At 34.8% G+C, this 7,500-nt stretch overlaps 1 long non-coding RNA gene across 1 annotated transcript in view; it reads right to left on the bottom strand.

Annotated features, from left to right (window-relative positions):
- LOC137642401 (uncharacterized) overlaps nucleotides 1-7,500 on the bottom strand; it is a 20,291-nt gene that overhangs the window by 5,896 nt on the left and 6,895 nt on the right. Inside the window, exon 2 of the long non-coding RNA XR_011044770.1 lies at nucleotides 367-613. This is a non-coding gene — a long non-coding RNA (uncharacterized lncRNA). The remainder of the gene's footprint in view (nucleotides 1-366; nucleotides 614-7,500) is intronic.

Raw genomic sequence — 7,500 nt, 5'->3', positions numbered from 1 at the left:
GTGTATAAGTGCACGACAGAATCACGACTGAGGTGAAAACTACTGACTAGAAATAATGAGGCAAAGAATTTACAACAGCTTTAAAACAATAAAACTAGACTAGATTGAGATACTGGTTGATTTCAATGCAAGATATAATCAGTGTATAAGTGCACGACAGAATCACGAGTGAGGTGAAAACTACTGACTAGAAATAATGAGGCAAAGAATTTACAACAGCTTTAAAACAGTAAAACTAGATTAGATTGTGATACTGGTTGATTTCAATGCAAAATATAATCAGTGTAGAAGTGCATGACAGAATCACGAGTGAGGTGAAAACTACCGACTAGAAATAATGAGGCAAAATGTTGAGAGCAAACTCACCATGCAGACATCAAAACCGGCTAGGCAGCTGGACCAGGTATGATCCTCAACTTTGCAGTTGTTGCACTGGAAACATATCAGGGCAGAAGAAGTTCGTACAAAGGCGAGTGCCGCACAGAAATGCAGAGCTTTCTTCATTGTTATTTCTTACTCTTCACTTTGGCGCAGATCTTGTGTCTGAAGGTAAGTTCCCCCTGACGAGATGGACACTTTTGCGCAGATCTTGTGTCTGAAGGTAAGTTTCCACCTGACGAGATGGAGAGAAAGAAAAAATTAACTGGAAGCTCCAGGAGACGACATGAATTACGAATGGCTTGCTTATCTTATTTCGAAATTTTCTGTTACAGCAATAATGAGTATGAAATCATTAACGCAATATTTACAGAATACTTACGAATATATTAGACATAAATTACGAATGGCTTGCTTATCTTATTTTGAATTTTGCTGTTACAGAAATAATGAGTATGAAACCATTAACGCAATATTTAGAATACTTACGAATATACTATTTATTTATAATAAACCGTCTCTCACAAACAATTATCCACCTTAAATTAGTACAAATTAGAACCTGGACAGAAAAGAAAAATTAACTGGAAGCTCCAGGAGACGACATGAATTACGAATGGCTTGCTTATCTTATTTCGAATTTTTCTGTTACAGCAATAATGAGTATGAAACCATTAACGCAATATTTACAGAATACTTACGAATATACTATTTATTTATAAAAAACCGTAAAAAAGATTAACTGGAAGCTCCAGGAGACGACATGAATTACGAATGGCTTTCTTATCTTATTTCGAATTTTTCTGTTACAGCAATAATGAGTATGAAACCATTAACGCAATATTTACAGAATACTTACGAATATACTATTTATTTATAATAAACCGTCTCTCACAAACAATTATCCACCTTAAATGAGTACAAATTAGAACCAGTAAGAGCATTTGCGGTAGGAGAGTTCCCAGCAGTAGAAGGAAACAACGAATTGGGAGAACGCCTTCGTTCTCATTATGTGAGCTAAAAGTCTTATTTTGCTTATCTTTCCAGTTAAGAATCAAAAAGTTCCAAGTTGTAAAAATCTTGTTTTGCTTATCTTTCCAGTTCAGAATCAAAAAGTTCCAAGTTGTAAAAATCTTGTTTTGCTTATCTTTCCAGTTCAGAATCAAAAAGTTCCAAGTTGTAAAAATCTTGTTTTGCTTATCTTTCCAGTTCAGAATCAAAAAGTTCCAAGTTGTAAAAATCTTGTTTTGCTTATCTTTCCAGTTCAGAATCAAAAAGTTCCAAGTTGTAAAAATCTTGTTTTGCTTATCTTTCCAGTTCAGAATCAAAAAGTTCCAAGTTGTAAAAATCTTGTTTTGCTTATCTTTCCAGTTCAGAATCAAAAAGTTCCAAGTTGTAAAAATCTTGTTTTGCTTATCTTTCCAGTTAAGAATCAAAAAGTTCAAAGTTGTAAAAATCTTATTTTGCTTATCTTTCCAGTTAAGAATCAAAAAGTTCCAAGTTATATAAATCTTGTTTTGCTTATCTTTCCAGTTAAGAATCAAAAAGTTCCAAGTTGTAAAAATCTTGTTTTGCTTATCTTTCCAGTTAAGAATCAAAAAGTTCCAAGTTGTAAAAGTCTTATTTTGCTTATCTTTCCAGTTAAGAATCAAAAAGTTCCAAGTTGTAAAAATCTTGTTTTGCTTATCTTTCCAGTTAAGAATCAAAAAGTTCCAAGCTGTAAAAATCTTATTTTGCTTATCTTTCCAGTTAAGAATCAAAAAGTTCCAAGTTGTAAAAATCTTGTTTTGCTTATCTTTCCAGTTAAGAATCAAAAAGTTCCAAGTTGTAAAAATCTTGTTTTGCTTATCTTTCCAGTGAAGAATCAAAAAGTTCCCAGTTGTAAAAATCTTATTTTGCTTATCTTTCCAGTTAAGAATCAAAAAGTTCCAAATTGTAAAAATCTTATTTTGCTTATCTTTCCAGTTAAGAATCAAATAGTTCCAAGTTGTAAATTATAACGCCAAAATACGCCTATCTCATTTCTTGTCTGCCGTCAACCTATACTTCCCACCAATATCTTTTATGTTCCCCAACTGATGCATCAGTTCAAAATTACCTATTTGATTCCCCTTAGCCTCTGTCTAAATATGATTATCATAAACTGGTGCAAATAACAAATCTTTCTTCACTATTTCACAATTATTTCAGTGATTCAGATTAAATTGTCATATGAATTAACCCTTTCACCCCAAAGGACGTACCGGTACATTCTTGCAAAACACTGTTAATTACATGTTTTTATATATTTTTGATAATTTTATGAGAAACTTCAGGCCTTTTCCAAATGAATGAGACCAACCTGACCTCTCTAGGACAAAAATTAAGCCTGTTAGAGCAATTTAAAAAATATATATATATATATAGCAAAATGTGCTCTTACATGTTTTTACATATTTTTGATAATTTTATGAGAAACTTCAGGCATTTTCCAAAAGAATGAGACCAACCTGACCTCTCTAGGACAAAAATTAAGCCTGTTAGAGCAATTTAAAAAATATATATATAGCAATATGTGCTCGAAATTTAACCTTATGGTATTGAATATTGCTGACACAAGGATACAACACATACACTGAACTATGCAAACATTCAATGCTATGGCTTTGCAAACTACTTGAACTAGAGGAGTTCTCGTCTCCTGTCTAAAAAAAAATAAAAGTTTTGAAGTAAAGTGCGCATATTTTCTCATTGTTTCCTTAAGTGGTTACTTGAACTGCTCATTAAGCATGCAGAGCGCATGTTCGGTCCCAACTTGTGCATCCGTGGCAGGTATTACTGTACACGTCCTAGACCATCTAATGAAGCAAGCATGCGAGCTTGTAAGCAGCGCAAGAGAATCTAGTATGTTTCTGTGTCTGAATGCATGAATATATGTAAGCATAAAGCATATGGAAAGTAAGCACAGGTGTGCGTTGTACTCCTCATGCTTTATAACACATAAACGTGCATATTTTTAATATATATATATATATATATATATATTATATATATACACATATATATGTATATATATATATATATATATACTGTATATATATATACAGCTTATATATGTGTGTATATATATATATATATATATACATGCATATGTATATAGACACACACACATATATATATATATATATATGTATGTATATATGTATATATATACATGCATATATATATATATATATATACAGTACATCATCATTATCAGAGCAACAGCAGCAGCCGATCCTAATCCACTGCAGAACAAAGGCCTCAGACATGTCCTTCTACTTGTGTCTGTTTATAGTCCCTTTGTCCCAGTCCACACCTCCAAACTTCCATAGTTCGTCGATCCATTGTCTTCTCTTCCTTCCTCTGCTTCTTTCACAATCTCTAGGGACCCATTCTGTTATTCTTAATGTCCATCTATTGTCTGTCATTCTCATTACATGTCCTGTACCATTTCTTTTTCTTACAAGTTGTTAGAATATTCTTTAATTTAGTTTGCTTTTGTATCCATGTTGCTCTTTTCCTGTCTCTTCGTGTTATTCCCATCATAAGTCTTTCCATAGTTCTTGAGTTGTAACTAGCTTATGTTATAAGGCTTTAGTAAGGCTCCAATTTTCTGATGCATGAGATAATATTGGTAGGATCATCACATTAAATACTTTTCTTTTTAGAGAAAGGAGCATTCTACATTTCATAATCTCAGTTTGCTCTCCATCCCATGCTTATCCTTCTTTTAAATTCATTCTCGTGTCCTGGGGAAACATAAACTGTCTGTTTTAAGTATGCATATTCATTAACAATCTCCAGAGGCTCGTCCATAACTTTTATTTGTAGTCTCTGCATTTTCATTGAACATTATCTTAGTTTTACTCATATTCATTTTCAGTCCTACATTTCTGCTTTCTCTATTCAAATCTGGATATCATCTTTTGGAATTCCTCACATGATCCACTAAACACAACTATATATATATATATATATATATGTATATATATATATATATATATATATATGTATATATATAGGCCTATACATATATATATAATATATGTAATGTATATATATGTATATATATAAATATATATATATATATATATATATATAATATTTATTATTACTTGCTAAGCTACAACCCTAGTTGGAAAAGCAGGATGCTATAAGCCCAGGGGCTCCAGCAGGAAAAATAGCCCATTGAGGAAAGGAAACAAGGAAAAATTTTTAAGAAGAGTAACAACATTAGAACAAATATCTCCCACATAAACTACAAAAACTTCAACAAAACAAGAGGAAAAGAAACAAGACAGAACAGCGTGCCCGAGTGTAACCTCAAGCAAAAGAACTCTAACCCAAGACAGTGGAAGACCACGGTACAGAGGCCATGGCACTACCCAAGACTAGACTAGAACAATGGTTTGATTTTAGAGTGTTCTTCTCCTAGAAGAGCTGCTGACCATAGCTAAAGAGTCTCTTCTACCCTCAACAAGAGGAAAGTGGCCACTGAACAATTACAGTGCAGTAACCCCTTAGGTAAAGAAGAATTGTTTGGTAATCTCAGTGTTGTTAGGTGTATGAGGACAGAGGAGAATAAATAAAGAGTAGGCTAGACCAGGGATGGGGAACCTGCGGCCTTAAGGCCGCATATGGCCTTCTGGACCATCAAGTGCGACCTTCTAGGGCCTTTGATATATGTACAGTATGCGTAGTATATTTCTGCTTTGCCACTGAATATTGTGTGTTTTAAATCATTCTACTGTGTGTACATACATACAAATATGTACACACAGACAATAGGAAAGTTGTGTTCAGTGATGTACCCCCCAGAGAATGGAAACAATTTTTCCTTGAATTCAATGAATCTTAACTTAATCCAACTAGCAGTTTTTCCTTGCATGTAAATATAAACTTACCAATATATCTATGATATATATATATATATATATATATGTGTGTGTGTGTGTGTGTGTGTGTGTGTAATCGTCAGCATTCGAGTTACAACAAAGGCCTCAGACATGTCTTTCCACTCGCTTCTGTTATTGGTCTTTCCATGTCGGCTTATACCCGCAAAATTTCTTAGTTCGTCAATCCATCGTCTTCCCTTTCTTTCCCTGCTTGTTTTACAATCTCTAGGGGGCCCATTATATATATATATATATTTATATATATATATATATATATATATACAGTATATACATATAGTAAATCAACTATCAGCAGTGAAGCAACTATGTGATAAGCCTGCTAAAGCACGTAACTGAGCGAAATTCCGTTGCTATCTGTTATTTTGCAAACTAATTATCTAAATTTCTGCTTAGAAACTGGCGGATGGCACGGAGACATAATGGGATACTTTCACCAAGTAATGAACTACAGATCTAAATATGACATGCATCCTTTACATAATTAATTAGTACGCTGAATGGAATGGAAAGCCCATACACGTTTGATAACTTGGGCCCAATTCCAGAAGGCAATAATTGAAAGTAGCAAGTTTACAAAGTCCTATAGTCCATTTCTTTTAGCGATGCATATTTGCACCGACTCGCAGCGGTGCCCTTTTAGCTCGGAAAAGTTTCCGGATCGCTGATTGGTTAGAATTATCTTGTCCAACCAATCAGCGATCCGGAAACTTTTCCGAGCTGAAAGGGCACCGCCGCGAGTCGGTGCAAATCTGCATCGCTAAAAGAAATGGACTTATAGGTAGCACGTGTTTTGGGTAACCTCTGAAGCCATTCACCTCTTATGGGGAAGAAAACACACACACACACACACACACACATATATATATATATATATATATTCCGATCACGCTAAACTCTCCCCGTCCATCGGGTAGAAGTGAGAGGGAGTAGTCAAATCCTAGTGATAGAGGGGTGTGTAAGTGGGAGTGTGTGTCATATTTGGCGGGTTGCGTTCACTAACACACACACATACATACATATATATATACATATATATATATATATATATATATGTATATATATATATAATATACTGTATACATATATATATATATATATATATACTGTGTATATATATATACATACATATATATGTATATATATATATATATATATATGCATGTGTGTGTCTGTGTTATTGAAAACAATGTTTTTTTTCTGAAACTTTACCTGTAACGAAAACTGAGCTCTAGGTGAATTGAAAATACCTTTGCATATGTTATACAAAGCCTGCGAGTGTTTGCATGTAACATAACTTTCCTGTAACCTTAAAAATCGTGTATATTGCAAATTGAACTCGTGTTTCCATGTACCAAAAAAAATGAGAAGCCAACCTTTTCGACCATTCGCTCTTTGAGCATTATTTAAGAGCTGGGGGAAATTTTGCGTCTGGAAATTGCAAATAGCTATATTCCAGACAACCTTTCAACCTTTAGTTTTCACAAGGACAACTCGATCTAATGGTGGCTCATGCGCGGGAAAGGTTTAAAGGTCGCTCATGAGTGGCCCTAGCAAGCAGGAAAATGCCCTAGAGACTGGCCATATATTATATGATCAGCGCCCAAGCCTCCTCTCCACCCAAGCTAGGACCAGGGAGGGCCAGGCAGTGGCTACTGGTGACTCAGCAGATAGACCTATAGGCTCCCCCAAACCCCCCCAACCTTAGCTCACAAGGATGGTAAGGTTGCAGACACTAATGACACTAACGAGTCTGAGCGGGACTCGAACCCCAGATTGGCAAACACCAGGCAGAGACGCTACCAATCAGGCCACAGATATAATTAACAAAAGTTTAAACGAACTAAACTTTCGGATTGCCTTTTTCATTTTCATACGGTTTAGGATTGTTTTTCTTCATGCCCCACCATTTGTCTCCTTTAACTTGACCGATGAAAAAGAAAAGAAAGGATCGGTAAAGTAGGCCCTGATACTTTAAACTTCATCATACCATCTAATCATTTCCTTAGCGAAACTCGGGCCAGGATACTTCACCAACAATATATTCATTGGGCGTTGGGGCCGGAAGCTCATTCAAAACCCAGGATGCACCTATAGTCCATTTCTTTTAGCGAGGTGCCCCTTTAGCTCGGAAAAGTTTCCTGATCGCTGTTTGGTTAGAATGATCTTGTCCAACCAATCAGCGATC

Source organism: Palaemon carinicauda, chromosome 1 (genome assembly GCF_036898095.1).
Source record: "Palaemon carinicauda isolate YSFRI2023 chromosome 1, ASM3689809v2, whole genome shotgun sequence".
Classification (NCBI taxonomy): Eukaryota; Metazoa; Arthropoda; class Malacostraca; order Decapoda; family Palaemonidae; genus Palaemon; species Palaemon carinicauda.
Note: the sequence above shows the minus strand (reverse complement) of the source record. Positions and strands in the feature narration are given on the sequence as shown.